The 15,949-nt window shown below is 47.0% G+C and overlaps 1 protein-coding gene across 4 annotated transcripts in view; it reads right to left on the bottom strand.

Moving 5' to 3' along the window:
• slc16a4 (solute carrier family 16 member 4) overlaps nucleotides 1-13,827 on the bottom strand; it is a 112,693-nt gene extending 98,866 nt beyond the window's left edge. For 3 of the 4 annotated variants that reach the window (XM_068007755.1, XM_068007754.1, XM_068007757.1), the window contains exon 1: nucleotides 13,435-13,827. The gene's annotated coding sequence lies outside the window, so the exon portion shown is untranslated. Of the gene's footprint in view, nucleotides 1-10,712; nucleotides 10,991-13,434 lie in introns of all 4 variants that reach the window. The other variant, XM_068007756.1, reaches the window with a different exon arrangement.
• Between the last annotated feature and the right edge of the window lie 2,122 nt (nucleotides 13,828-15,949).

The raw sequence follows: 15,949 nt of genomic DNA, 5'->3' as shown, positions 1-15,949 counted from the left end.
TTGACAGGAGAGATAGGGAAAATGGAAGAGGGGGAGGAGTAGCCTTAATGATTAGAGATGAAATCACTTCAATGATAAAGGAGGATATAACGAGAGGTAAGCAGCCAACAGAGACCTTATGGGTTGAATTGAGAAATAGGAAAGGATCTAAGACTATAGTTGGAGTTGTGTATAGGAGCCCTGGCAGCAGCTCTGAAGTGCTAGATTGTAAAAATGCAGAGATTAGACAAGCGTGTAAGAAAGGCATAGTGGTCTTAATGGGGGACTTTAACCTTCACATAGATTGGGAAAAGCAGACTAGCAACGGTCAGAAAGTTAGTGAATTTCTTGAGTGTGTCCGGGATAGTTTTCTCCAGCAGTATGTCCTAGAGGCAACAAGGGGGCAAGCCATACTAGATTTAGTAATGAGTAATGAACCAGATTTAGTTAACAGCTTAACTGTGAGTGAACACCTATACAATAGCGATCATAACATAATCGAGTTCAATCTAGTATTTGAAAGGGAAAAAAGTGAATCAGCTGCTAAGATTCCAGACTTGGGTAAGGCCGACTTCAATGGGATGAGACAGAGACTGTCCACACTAAACTGGGCAAATCTGTTAATGGGAAAACGACTGATGATCAGTGGGAAATGTTTAAAGAAACATTTAAAGTGATACAGAATCGGTTTATACCCCTGAGGGGCAAGAACTCTACTTGCCAAAAAAAACAGCCATGGACAACTAAAGAGGTAAGGGACAGTATAAGACATAAGGAAAGGGCATACAAAAAGGCAAAAAATGGCACAGATCCTGACGAATGGGAAAGATACAAAGATCAACAAAGGGTCACAAAACAGATAGTAAGAGCCACAAAAAGAGAGTATGAAAAGAAACGTGCAAGGGATATCAAAACCAATACAAAGAACTTTTATAGTTATATTAGGAAAAAGAGGGTGGTCAGGAGCAGTGTTGGCCCCTTAAAGACTGAAAGTGGGGATATTGTCATTGACAATGGAGAAATGGCAGACATGTTGAACGATTACTTTGCGTCAGTATTTACAGTAGAAAAAGAGGATAGCATGCCGGAAATCCCAAGAAAACTAATATTGAATTGGGGACAGGGACTCGATAAAATTAACATAAGTAAAGCAACAGTAATGAAGAAAATAATAGCACTAAAGAGTGACAAATCCCCAGGACCAGATGGTTTCCATCCCAGGGTTTTAAGGGAAGTAGGTGAGCACATTGAAAGATTATAGTTAGGGCATCTGCAAAGTTATCTAGATTCAGGAACTGTCCCTCTAGATTGGAAAATTGCACATGTCACTCCGCTTTTTAAGAAAGGAGAGAGAGGGAAACCGGGGAATTATAGACCAGTTAGCCTAACATCTGTTGTGAGGAAAATGCTGGAGTCCATAATTAAAGGATTGGGTGACTGAACACCTCGAGAATTTTCAGTTAATCAGAGAGAGCCAGCATGGATTTGTGAAAGGTAGTTCGTGCCTGACAAACCTGATTAAATTTTTTGAAGAGGTGACTGAAGTAGTGGACAGGGGAATGTCAATGGATGTTATTTATATGGACTTCCAGAAGGCATTTGATAAGGTCCCACATAAGAGACTGTTAGCTAAGATAGAAGCCCATGGAATCGAGGGAAAAGTACAGACTTGGTTAGGAAGTTGGCTGAGCGAAAGGCGACAGAGAGTAGGGATAATGGGTAGGTACTCACATTGGCAGGATGTGACTAGTGGAGTCCCGCAGGGATCTGTCTTGGGGCCTCAATTATTCACAATATTTATTAACGACTTAGATGAAGGCATAGAAAGTCTCATATCTCAGTTTGCCGATGACACAAAGATTGGTGGCATTGTAAGCAGTGTAAATGAAAACATAAAATTACAAGGGGATATTGATAGATTAGGTGAATGGGCAAAACTGTGGCAAATGGAATTCGATGTAGACAAATGTGAGGTCATCCACTTTGGATCAAAAAAGGACAGAACAGGGTACTTTCTAAATGGTAAAAAGTTAAAAACAGTGGATGTCCAAAGGGACTTAGGGGTTCAGGTGCACAGATCATTGAAGTGTCATGAACAGGTGCAGAAAATAATCAATAAGGCTAATGGAATGCTGGCCTTTATATCTAGAAGGCTAGAGTACAAGGGGGCAGAAATGACGCTGCAGCTATACAAAACCCTGGTTAGACCGCACCTGGAGTACTGTGAGCAGTTCTGGGCACCGCACCTTCGGAAGGACATATTGGCCTTGGAGGGAGTGCAGCGTAGGTTTACTAGAATGATACCCGGACTTCAGGGGTTAAGTTACGAGGAGAGATTACACAAATTGGGGTTGTATTCTCTAGAGTTTAGAAGGTTAAGGGGTGATCTGATCGAAGTTTATAAGATATTAAGGGGAACAGATAGGGTGGATAGAGAGAAACTATTTCTGCTGGTTGGGGATTTTAGGAGTAGGGGGCACAGTCTAAAAATTAGAGCCAGACCTTTCAGGAGTGAGATTAGAAAACATTTCTACACACAAAGGGTGGTAAAAGTTTGGAACTCTCTTCCGCAAACGGCAATTGATACTAGCTCAATTGCTAAATTTAAATCTGAGATAGATAGCTTTTTGGCAACCAAAGGTATTAAGGGATATGGGCCAAAGGCAGGTATATGGAGTTAGATCACAGATCAGCCATGACCTTATCAAATGGTGAAGCAGGCACGAGGGGCTGAATGGCCTACTCCTGTTCCTATGTTCCTATGTAATAATACTCAGAAAGAATGTGCATTTATATAGCCCCTTTCACATCCTCAATACTTCTCAAAGTGCTTCACAACCAATGAAGTACTTCTGAAATGTAGTCACTTTTACAATGTAGGACAACACTGCAGTTAACTTGGGCACAGACCAAAGAATCTGTTTTGGTGGTTTTGGTTGATGGATAAATGTTGGTCCAGGACAACTCCCATGGGATCTTATACATCTACCTGGAGCAGGCAGATGGGACCTCAGTTTACTGACTCATCAAAAGACAACACTCCCTCAGTACTGCCCCTCCGACAGGGCAGCGCCCCCTCAGTACTGCCCTGGAGTGTCGGCCTGGGTTATGGGCTCAAGTCTGTGGAGTGGGACTTGAACCCCCCCCCCCGCCCTTCTTGCTCCAACCGAGGAGGACCACCACTGAGCCAACGCACACACTGCCACAATGATACAAGTCAGCACCTGCAATAATGCTTTTCATATATCTCTCTCCCTCTCCATGAAATACACCCAGCACCTTTCTCTCCTTATCCAGGGCTTGAGAGCAACTAGACCTGCACCTTCCCACAACCCAGTCCCTGCGGATCATTAGAAGTGAGGTGAGAGTGACTGCCCTTGACATCAAGGCAGCATTTGACCAAGGAGCCCGAGTAAAATTGAAGTCAATGGGAATCAGGGGGAAAACTCTCCAGTGGCTGGAGTCATACCTAACACAAGGGAAGATGTTAGTGGTTATTGGAGGCCAATCATCTCAGCCCCAGGACATCACTGCAGGAGTTCCTCAAGGCAGTGTCTTAGGCCCAACCATCTTCAGCTGCTTCATCAATGACCTTCCCTCCATCATAAGGTCAGAAATGGGGATGTTCACTGATGATTGCACAGTGTTCAGTTCCATTCGCAGCCCCTCAGATAATGAAGCAGTCTGTGCCCACATGCAGCAAGACCTGGGCAACATCCAGGCTTGGGCTGATAAGTGGCAAGTAACATTCGCGCCAGATAAGTGCCAGGCAATGACCATCTCCAACAAGAGAGAGTCTAACCACCTCCCCTTGACATTCAACGGCATTACCATCACCGAATCCCCCACCATAAACATCCTGGGGGTCACCATTGACCAGAAAGTTAACTGGACCAGCCTTATAAATACTGTGGCTACAAGAGCAGGTCAGAGGCTGGGTATTCTGCGGCGAGTGACTCACCTCCTGACTCCCCAAAGCCTTTCCACCATCTACAAGGCACAAGTCAGGAGTGTGATGGAATACTCTCCACTTGCCTGGATGAGTGTAGCTCCAGCAACACTCGAAGCTCGACACCATCCAGGACAAAGCTGCCCGCTTGATTGGCACCCCATCCACCACCCTAAACATTCACTCCCTTCACCACCGGCGCACTGTGGCTGCAGTGTGTACCATCCACAGGATGCACTGCAGCAACTCGCCAAGGCTTCTTCGACAGCACCTCCCAAACCCGCGACCTCTACCACCTGGAAGGACAAGGGCAGCAGGCACATGGGAATAGCACCACCTGCACATTCCCCTCCAAGTCACACACCATCCCAACTTGGAAATATATCGCCGTTCCTTCATCGTTGCTGGGTCAAAATCCTGGAACTCCCTTCCTAACAGCACTGTGGGAGAACCTTCACCACACGGACTGCAGCGGTTCAAGAGGGTGGCTCACCACCACCTTCTCAAGGGCAATAAATGCCGGCCTTGCCAGCGACGCCCACATCCCATGAACGAATTTTTAAAAACGATACCAGAGGTGAGGACTTTAGTTATGAGGAGAAACTAGAGAAACTGGGGCTCTTTTGTTAGAGAGAGGGTTTTGTGAAGGCAAATTGGGAAAAACAATTTCCACTGGTCAGTGAGTCAGTAACACACTCGGTAGATAAATGTAAGATCATCATCAAAAATATGAAGGGAGAATTTGTTTTATGCAGAGGGTTGCTGTGGCTTGTCATGTGCTCCCAGAAACAGGGAGCATAGGAATAGGAGAAGGCCATTCAGCCCCTCAGGCCTGCTCCACCATTTAATCCTGTTAGCTAAGATAGAAGCACATGGAATCTGTTAAGAGAGAGAAAAGTACAGACTTGGTTAGGAAGTTGGCTGAGCGAAAGGCGACAGAGAGTAGGGATAATGGGTACGTGCTCACATTGGCAGGATGTGACTAGTGGAGTCCCGCAGGGATCTGTCTTGGGGCCTCAATTATTCACAATATTTATTAACGACTTAGATGAAGGCATAGAAAGTCTCATATCTAAGTTTGCCGATGACACTAAGATTGGTGGCATTGTAAGCAGTGTAGATGAAAACATAAAATTACAAAGGGATATTGATAGATTAGGTGAATGGGCAAAACTGTGGCAAATGGAATTCAATGCAGACAAATGTGAGGTCATCCACTTTGGATCAAAAAAGGACAGAACAGGGTACTTTCTAAATGGTAAAAAGTTAAAAACAGTGGATGTCCAAAGGGACTTAGGGGCTCAGGTACATAGATCATTGAAGTGTCATAAACAGGTGCAGAAAATAATCAATAAGGCTAATGGAATGCTGGCCTTTATATCTAGAGGTCTAGAGTACAAGGGGGCAGACGTTATTCTGCAGCTATACAAAACCCTGGTTAGACCGCACCTGGAGCACTGTGAGCAGTTCTGGGCACCGCACCTTCAGAAGGACATATTGGCCTTGGAGGGAGTGCAGTGTAGGTTTACTAGAATGATACCCGGACTTCAAGGGTTAAGTTACGAGGAGAGATTACACAAATTGGGGTTGTATTCTCTGGAGTTTCGAAGGTTAAGGGGTGATCTGATCGAAGTTTATAAGATATTAAGGGGAACAGATAGGGTGGATAGAGAGAAACTATTTCCGCTGGTTGGGGACTCTCGGAGTAGGGGGCACAGTCTAAAAATTAGAGCCAGACCTTTCAGGAGTGAGATTAGAAAACATTTCTACACACAAAGGGTGGTAGAAGTTTGGAACTCTCTTCCACAAACGGCAATTGATACTAGCTCAATTGCTAAATTTAAATCTGAGATAGATAGCTCTTTGGCAACCAAAGGTATTAAGGGATATGGGCCAAAGGCAGGTATATGGAGTTAGATCACAGATCAGCCATGATCTCATCAAATGTTGGAGCAGGCACAAGGGGCTGAATGGCCTACTCCTGTTCCTATGTTCCTAGATCATGGCTGATCTGTACTTCAACTCCAATTACCCACCTTTGCTCCATATCCCTTTACATAGAGTTTACAACACAGAAATAGGCCATTCGGCCCAACTGGTCTATGCTGGTGTTTATGCTTCACATGAACCTACTCCCACCCCTCTTCATCTAACCCTATCAGCGTATCCTTCTGATACCCTTACCCAACAAAAATCCAGCGATCGCAGTCTTGAAAGCTCCAATTGACCCCCAGCACCCACAGCTTTTTGGGGGAAAGAGAGTTCCAGATTTCCACTCCCCTTTGTGTGAAAAAGTGCTTCCTGATTTCACTCCTGAACGGCCGAGCTCTAATTTGAAGATTATCTCCCCACGTTCCGGATTCCACACCAATGGAAATAGTTGCTCCATATCTACCCTATTGAATCCTTTTAAAACTTTAAACACCTTGATCAGATCACCCCTCAATCTTCTAACTCAAGGGAATACAGGCCTGGTTTATGCAACATAGCAGAATCCAAAATATCTTTAAAAGGGAAGAGGATATCTATTTGAAAAAGACAAACCGAAAATGGTATGGGACAAGTGCAGGGGAATGGGACTAAGTGGATCGTTCTTTCAGAGAGCTTGTACGGGCATGATGAGCTGAATGGCCTCCTTCTGTCCTGTAAACTTCTTTAATCCTATGATTATTTGATCATAACTATAGTCCCCACTGCTTATAGCGGACGAGTTGGTCTCAACACGATTTTCCGGCGATACGCAATGGCTGCTGTAACAGAGGAGGATCTCGCAGCAGTCACAGGGATTCTCGAAGCCCCCTTGGAGGGGTTCGGGGGGGGCGGTGACTGAAGACAGCGGAGCTCCATTTTCCCACTGTCTCCCACAGTTGTTAACGGTGCAAACAGCCGATAGAGACTTTGGACAGTTCCAATCAGCTATTCGCAAATTCTGTAATTACTGAATTGCACGAAATAACCATCGCACCTGATAGGAACATAGGAAGAGGAGCAGGCCATTCAGCCCTTCGAGCCTGTTCTGCCATTCAATGAGATCATGGCTGATCTGTATCCTAACTCCATCCACCCGCCTTGGCTCCATATCCCTTAACACCATTGGCTAAAAGAGAAAAGACTGGGGTAGCATTGGGGCCAGTACCCTCCAGATGCCGACTGACCTACTGTGTATCATAGAATCGTTGAATCTTACAACACAGAAGAGGCTATTCGGCCCATCGTGCCTGTGCCAGCTCTTTGAAAGAGCTATCCAACTAGTCCCATTCCCCTGCTCTTTCCCCAAGCCCTGCAAATTTTCCATCTTCAAGTATTTATGCAATTCCCTTTTGAAAGTTATTATTGAATCTGCTTCCACCGCCCTTTCAGGCAGTGCATTCCAGATCAGAACAACTCGCTGGGTAAAAAGAGTCTCCTCATCTCCCCTCTGGTTCTTTTGCCAATTACCTTAAATCTGTGTCCTGCCACTGAAAACAGTTTCTCCTTATTTACTCTATCAAAACCCCTCATGATTTTGAACACCTCTATTAAATCTCTCTTTAACCTTCTCTGCTCGAAGAACAATCCCAGCTTCTCCAGTCTCTCCACATAATCAAAGTTCCTCATCCCTGGCACCATTCTAGTAAATCTCCTCTTCACCCTCTCTAAGGCCTTCACATCCTTCCTAAAGTGTGGTGCCCAGAAGTGAACACAATACTCCAGCTGAGGCCTAACCAGTGTTTTATAACGGTTTAGCATAATTTCCTTGCTTTTGTACTCTATGCCTCTAAATAAGGCCCAGGACCCCAAATGCTTTTTTAACAGCCTTCTTAACTTGTCCTGCCACCTTCAAAGAGTTGTGTACATACACCCCCAGGTCTCTGTGTTCCTGTATCTCCTTTAAAATTATATTTCCAACATTTTCTGCTTTTATTTCAGGTTTCCAGCATTTGCAGTTTTTTTCTTAATTCCCCATCTTTCTAGCCATGATGTTTGTCTGAAATTATTTCTATCTCTCCCAATATATTACTGTGTTTACCTTTTTCCAGCACTGCACCTTTCAGAGGCCTGTTTCACTGCCTGAGTGTTCAGGGAGCTGCATCGGCAGAACTGAGGATCTCTGTCACTCTAGCCTATTATTCACTTCATTTGCTAGCCTCAACAATAACCAATGTATCGCCAGGTGGACTCTGCTTGGGATATTTTAGATTAGGAACTGACTGGTCAAGAACAGCCAGGGAAAGTAAAACTCCATTACAGCAGAGTAATGGCTATCTCGAGACCCAACATCACAATAAACTCCATCTGAAAGGAGTCATTGTCACTCATTGTCCAAAAAGCATTTGTTGGATTGTCTTCATTTTGGGACATCATTCTATAAAGTCCAGACTCCACTATTCCAACGCTCTCCTGACCGGCTTCCCACCTTCCATCCTCCGTAAACTTCAGCTCATCCAAAGCTCGCTGCCCGTATCCTAACTTGTACCAAGTCCCGTTCTCCCATCACCCCCTGTGCTCGCTGACCTACATTGGCTCCTAGTCCAGCAACGCCTCGATTTAAAAATTCTTAGCCTTGTTTTCAAATCCCTCCATGGCCTCGCCCCTCCCTATCTCTGTAACCTCCTCCAGCCCTACAACCCTCCGAGATCTCTGCACTCCTCCAATTCTTGCCTCTTGTGCACCCCCGATATTCATTGCTCCGCCATTGGCGGCCGTGCCTTCAGCTGCCTCGGCCCCAAGTTCTGAAATTCCCTCCCTGAACCTCTCCGCTTGCCTACCTCTCTCTCCCCTCCTTAAAACCTGCCTCTTTGACCAAGCTTTTGGTCACCTGTCCTAATATCTCCTTATGTGGCTCGATGTCAAATTTTGTTTGATAATCGCTCCTGTGAAGCGCCTTGGGGTGTTTTACTACGTTAAAGGCGCTATATAAATGCAAGTTGTTGTTGTTTTATCAGGGGCCAACCTTGATTCCTTAGCTTTAACATAATGTATGGAGCACCAAGGAATGAAGAGTAAAGTTAAATTATCTTTGCTTGGCGTGGTCTTCCTCATCCTTTAAATGCAACTTATTGTCCGAAATCCCCTTCTCTTTTTCTTGAATCTTATTCCCTTTATTGTATAAACCCGCTCTCCCATCAAAAACAACTGCAAAATGGTTTGGAGCTTCATCTGTTATCATGAGTCTGATTTGCAGGAACATCAAGTAGCTCTTGTAAAGGTACAGTGAGCAAATCTCTTCATGGATTTCCTCTATTGGCTGAGGGGCCTAATATATAGTATATGTAGAGCAGGTGTATCTAAACTATAGCCCTTGTACCACGTTTGCCTCACACCAATCTCACCAAGGCAACTCCGTTCTTCTTGAATTTCATGGGAGGAAGGTCAAGAAAGGGCTTTTACTCCATTGGTGGATGAATCTTAACCCTATCAAGGTTTGATAATATCTATTTTACACTTGTTAGTTTTCCAATATCTCAGGAACAATAAACTTAAATAGATGGCCTATGATTTAAACTTTATATGTGATCTGCAAGGCTTCATGGTATGCACCCAAATTTCTTCTGAAGACAACGAAGAAGAGAAGGTGAATAATCTAACCCTCCTTTTGAATATGTAATGCACAGGTTCTGCAAACCTCCATTGGCCCAGGTGAGTCTGTCTCCATAAACAGAACAATAACAGGAAAAGGACAATCTGAGGGCTCCTGAAATATAATCAGAGCGCTTCAATCTTTGAGAAGTGGCTGTCAACGAGGCAGATCCTTGGCTTCCTGACTACAACCCATACTGCAGGACGATGGGTTGTTATCTGGCCTAATCCTCCCACGTGCACTACCAAGGACCACTCAAATCAAAAGATTTGAAAGTGAGGAATGGGAAGCAGAGTTGGTTACAACAGTGTCCTGTCAACTCATGGACCAAAATTCCAATCACAAGTGGGAAGAAAATCTTTCCTGTATCTGCCAAGTATAAGGGTTCTGCTGTGTGACACAAAGTTGATACAGCCTCAGTCTCAACAGGCATTGGCACGAGCACTAATCTATCCATAATTCAACACTGATTGGCAATCTCATCTGGTGTGGAAATGGAAGATGTCATATGTTGCAGTATAGACGCACTTGTGTATCTAACCCGTGCTGAACCTGCCCTAGGAGTGTTTGATGGGACAGTGTAGAGGGAGCTTTACTCTGTATCTAACCCGTGCTGAACCTGCCCTGGGAGTGTTTGATGGGACAGTGTAGAGGGAGCTTTACTCTGTATCTAACCCGTGCTGAACCTGCCCTGGGAGTGTTTGATGGGACAGTGTAGAGGGAGCTTTACTCTGTATCTAACCCGTGCTGAACCTGCCCTGGGAGTGTTTGATGGGACAGTGTAGAGGGAGCTTTACTCTGTATCTAACCCGTGCTGTACCTGCCCTGGGAGTGTTTGATGGGACAGTGTAGAGGGAGCTTTACTCTGTATCTAACCCGTGCTATACCTGCCCAGGGAGTGTTTGATGGGACAGTGTATCTAACCCATGCAGACATTATCTGGAAATGTTTGCTGCAGATACTTTGTCCAAAAGGTGGAAGCTTTTACATTACCCAACACTCACCTTGATGTGGACAAAACGTCAGAAAAAAAGATACTCATTGCTGAAAATCCCGGGGTTGGTGGAGATTAACGATATTTGAAACTGGTGTCCCACCAGCACAGTAGCTTCTACAGTTGTATCTTTGGCTAAAAGCAGTCATTATTTTAAATTCAAGCACAGTAACAAATACAAATGGATGTGGGGATTCATTCTGGCCAGTATGTGATTCACAGACTCTCACCTTACCGGAGGCTGCCCAGAGCTCGCTACTGGCTGTTCCCGCCTGGGAATCCCTCCCTCAGCCTCCCTGACAGAGACATGGACCATATCGCACTGCTGACCCTGACCAGTTGTCCATTGACATGATAATATTGTCTTCCTTATCTTGTGGACTGCAACATTTTATTGTATCAGAGACGCTGTACAGAGCTGTGGTAACATTCTTCAGGCCCCTCATCTCCAAATTTATGTCGTAAACAATTTGTGCCAGTCTGTAGTTTCCCACTTCTGTGTCTCTCTCTGTCGAATTAACATAAAAAGGGGTGATTTTAAATATCTGAGGGTGGGTTGGTGGAGTGTGGGGGCCAACTGACCCCTCTGCTAGGGTGGGGCCTCTTTAACATATCGCTGGGGAGATGCACCCACTGGTCGGATGTCCCACTCGCCCAACCAGCTCCAGGGAGGGGCAATATCGGGAAGCCGGCGGGATGGGAGGTGGGGGAGGGTAGGGGTTGAGGGTAGGTGGGGGAGCGGAGTGCGGGGGTGGGTGTGGGGTGTTGGGAGCCCAGAGTGGAAGCAGCCCGTGTGTTTATGGTGGAGTCTGAGCGAGTTCCCCTGCTCCTCTGGGCCCCAGTACAATAGTTTTAGACTTGACCATTTTGGAGCCTCTTCCTCTGACTTTGATAAGGTACCACATTGTAGACATATGACTAAGGTCAGAGCATGTGGAGTCAGGGGACAGGTAGCAGAATGGACAGCAAGCTGGATACAAAACAGGAAACACAGAGTAGGGGTTAAGGGTAGTTACTCAGACTGGGAAAAGGTGGGAAGTGGTGTTCCACAGGGATCGGTGCTGGGGCCACTGTTGTTCACAATTTACAGAAACAATTTGGACCCAGGAATCGGAAATACAATTTCAAAATTTGAGGACAACAACAAATTGAGGGGTGGAGTTAACACAAAGGAAGAATGTGTCAAAATGCAAGAAGACATTAATAAACTTGCAGAATGGGCGTGTAATTAGCAAATAAATTTCAATATAGCTAAGTGTGAGGTGGCACATTTTGGTAGGAAGAATAAGGAGGCCACACACTGCTTGGATAATAAGAGTCTAAATGGGGTGGAGGAGCAAATGGATCTGGGGGAACAGATACACAAATCACCAAAAGCAGCGACACAGGTTAATAAGGACATAAAAATGCAAACCAAGCACTGGGGTTCATTTCTAGAGGGATGGAATTGAAAAGCAGAGAAGTTATGTTAACCTTGTATAGAACCTTGGTTAGACCACACTTGGAGTATTGTGAACAGTTCTGATCTCCATATTATAAAAAGGATATAGAGGCACTGGAAAAGGTGCAAAAAAGATTTACTAAGATGATACCAGAACTGAGAATATATCCTTAACAGGAAAGGCTGAACAGGCTGTTTTTTTACCTGTAGAAAAGAGGTTGAGGGTGACCTGGTAGAGGTCTTTAAAATAACAAAAGGGTTTGATAGGTTAAATGTAAGGAATCTTACAACACCAGGTTATAGTCCAACAATTTTATTTGAAAATCACAAGCTTTCGGAGGCTTCCTCCTTGGTCAGGTGCCTTCACCTGAGGAAGGAGGAAGCCTCCAAAAGCTTGTGATTTTCAAATAAAATTGTTGGACTATAACCTGGTGTTGTAAGATTCTTTACATTTGTCAACCCCAGTCCACCCTACCTTTGATAAGGTAGACAGAGAGCAAACGTGTTCCAATTGTGGCCATAAACTCGGGGCCATAAATATAAGATAGTCGCTAATAAATCCAATAGGGAATTCAGGAGAAACTTCTTCACCCAGAGAGTGGTGAGAATGTGGAACTCACTCCCACAAGGAATAACATAGATGCATTTAAGGGGAAGTTGGATAAACACATGAAGAAGAAAGGAATAGAAGGATATGCTGACAGGGTGAGATGAAGTAGGGAGGGAGGAGGTTCGTGTGGAGCATAAACACCAGCATGGACCAGTCGGGCCGAATGGCCTGTTTCTGTGTGGTAGACTCGCTGAATTCTGCCCAGACTCCTGCTCCTTTTACTGGTTAGTTTGAACCCAGTGCCGCCCAGATTCTACCGTCTTCAGCAAGAAGTTCAAAGCCTGACACAAGTTTGGCCACGAAGTGTAACCATGAAACGATCGAGGGCCAGATTTACCCTCAGCCTGGTCTGACTCACAGCGGCACCGGCTCAAGAATTCGGAGTTTGTCTTGATTTAATTTCCAAAACAAAGTTGGACAAATCATCCTTTTAAAAAATCGACACTATCTTTTAAACCCTTCACTTCTCCTTGTGTTCCGCGGTTCTATTAAATGATATTGAAAAGTTTCTCCCACGTATTAGGCAGAGAGAGAGACTTCCCAGCCCGCTCCCCTCTCCCCCTGTCCTCAGCCCCCAGTCCCCTCTCCCCCTGTCCTCAGCCCCCTGTCCCTCAGCCCCCTCTCCCCCTGTCCTCTGTCCCCTCTCCCCCTGTCCCTCAGCCCCCTCTCCCCCTGTCCCTCAGCCCCCAGCCCCCTCTCCCCTCAGTCCCCTCTCCCCTCAGTCCCCTCTCCCCCAGCCCCCTCTCCGCAGCCGATTCATTCACATCGGGATCCGAAACTGCACCTCAACCCCGCGCAGCACCGAAAATCCTCACATTTTACAAGAATTCATTCATCTTCCGACTCATTTCCATTCAATCCAATACCTCGCGGAGCGACCGGACGATATTAAAGCACCTACCGTGTACAGAGCACCGACCCGTCCCGTGTACAGAGCACCGACCCGTGTACAGAGCACCGACCCGTCCCGTGTACAGAGCACCGACCCGTGTACAGAGCACCGACCCGACCCGTCCCGTGTACAGAGCACCGACCCGTGTACAGAGCACCGACCCGTGTACAGAGCACCGACCCGTGTGCCTGGAGAGCGGCTCAGGTCTAATCCTCCTCAGGCGCCGAGCATCACAAGAGCGGCTTTGTGCGGAGACCTGGTCCTGTGACTGGCGCGATATCAAACCTTAATCTGCAAACTTAACAACTTTGGCCATCGCGCTGTGAACCCGCGGCTCCCGCTCCCGGTCCCGGGACTGACCCTGACCCGCTCCCGGTCCCCGCTCCCCGCCTCCCGGGACTGACCCTGACCCTGACCCGCCTCCCGGTCCCCGCTCCCCGCCTCCCGGGACTGACCCTGACCCTGACCCGCCCCCCGGTCCCCGCCTCCCGGGACTGACCCTGACCCGCCCCCCGGTCCCCGCTCCCCGCCTCCCGGGACTGACCCTGACCCGCCCCCCGCCCCCCGCTCCCGCTCCCGGTCCCGCCTCGATCGCCACTTTACCCCCGGTCCCAGTCCCAAACTTTCCTTTCATACCGAGTGGCCATTGGCTCACCGGCTGGCCCCGCCCCTTTATCTCAGCCCCGCCCCCTTTATCTCAGCCCCGCCCCTCACTCAGCCCCACCCTTGTATCTCAGCCCCACCCCCTTTATCTCAGCCCCGCCCCCTCACTCAGCACCTCCCCTATAGCTCAGCCCCTCCCACTATATCTGAGCCCATCCCCCTCCCCTGTACTGCAAAGCCCCTCCCTCTTGCCCAGCCCTTCCCCCTGTACTGCTTAGCCCCTCCCCTGTAGCTCTTAGGCCCTCCCCTCTCTCAGCCCCTCCCTTGTCTCTCTCTGTCCCTCCCCCATATCTCAGCCCCTCCCCCTCGCTCAGCCCCTCCCCTGTATCTCTCAGCCCCTCCCCCTCACTCAGCCCCTCCCCCTCACTCAGCCCCTCCCCTATATCTCTCAGCCCCTCCACCTGTATCTCTCAGCCCCTCCCACACACTCAGCCCCTCCCTGTCTCTCAGCCCCTCCCCCTTTATCTCTCAGCTCCTCCCCCTGTCCCACCCAGTCCCCCCACCCTCTCCTGTACCTTTTTGCTCCTCTGTTGAACTGGTGCAGGAACGATGATTCCACTGCATTGGGCATCCTCCAGTTCCAAACCCGTGCTAAAACAAAATAAAAACTACTGCGAATGCTGGATATCTGAAATAAAAGCAGAAAATGTAGATTACCCTGAGATCAGGCAGCATCTGTAGAGAGTGAAACAGGCCGATCCAGCCTGAGCGACTGAGTTTTCCAGCATTCCCTGTTATTATTCCAAACCCAGGCGGTTAGGAACACAGGAACATAGGAACAGGAGGAGGCCATTCAGCCCCTCGTGCCTGCTCCGCCATTTGATAAGATCATGGCTGATCTGTGATCTAGCTCCATATACCTGCCTTTGGTCCATATCCCTTAATACCTTTGGTTGCCAAAAAGCTATCTATCTCAGATTTAAATGTTTTCTAATCTCACTCCTGAAAGGTCTGGCTCTAATTTTTAAACTGCGCCCCCTACTCCTAGAATCCCCAACCAGTGGAAATAGTTTCTCTCTATCCACCCTGTCCGTTCCCCTTAATATCTTATAAGTTGACTCACCCAGTCCCACATCACAATCACCCAGTCCGACATCACACTCACCCAGTCCAAACCCGCGACCTCTAACACCTAGAAGGACAAGAGCAGCAGGCACATGGGAACAACACCACCTGCACGTTCCCCTCCAAGTCACACACCATCCCGACTTGGAAATATATCGGCCGTTCCTTCATCGTCGCTGGGTCAAAATCCTGGAACTCCCTTCCTAACAGCACTGTGGGAGAACCTTCACCACACGGACTGCAGCGGTTCAAGAAGGCGGCTCACCACCACCTTCTCAAGGGCAATTAGGGATGGGCAATAAATGCCGGCCTCGCCAGCGACGCCCACATCCCACGAACAAATAAAAAAAATCCAACTCTCCCAGTCCAATGTCAGACTGTATTTTCACTGCCCTAATGTCTTTGATTGGTCCACATAACCTGCTATCTTGCTCCAAGTGAATGTCATCCTGTGAGCACAGAATTATTTGCCAATATCTCATTTAAATAGATTTTTCACTGGTTAAGTTGATATTTTCTTTTCTTACTAGTCTGCCTGACTTTGAATTAATATTCTGGAATCTCCTATTTATTATGTTGAATAGTTTAATATTTTCCTGTGTCCTCCTCTAACTGGCTCTAGCCTACAGCGATGAGGCTGCTCTTCCCCTTTACGCTTTCCCTGTTTCTCGTTGCTCTTCTCTGCGTTCTCTCCAATGTAACTGGCTCCCAATTGAAATGTGGTGAAAACTATACTCAGTACTCGACGTGGATTCTGTCCAGCAACTTGACCCTTGTAGACAAGGATAAAATTCCA

The sequence above is a fragment of the Heptranchias perlo genome, chromosome 27 (genome assembly GCF_035084215.1).
Source record: "Heptranchias perlo isolate sHepPer1 chromosome 27, sHepPer1.hap1, whole genome shotgun sequence".
In the NCBI taxonomy this organism is placed as follows: Eukaryota; Metazoa; Chordata; class Chondrichthyes; order Hexanchiformes; family Hexanchidae; genus Heptranchias; species Heptranchias perlo.
The sequence above is the reverse complement of the archived record's forward strand: the minus strand, read 5'-3'. Positions and strand labels throughout refer to the sequence as shown.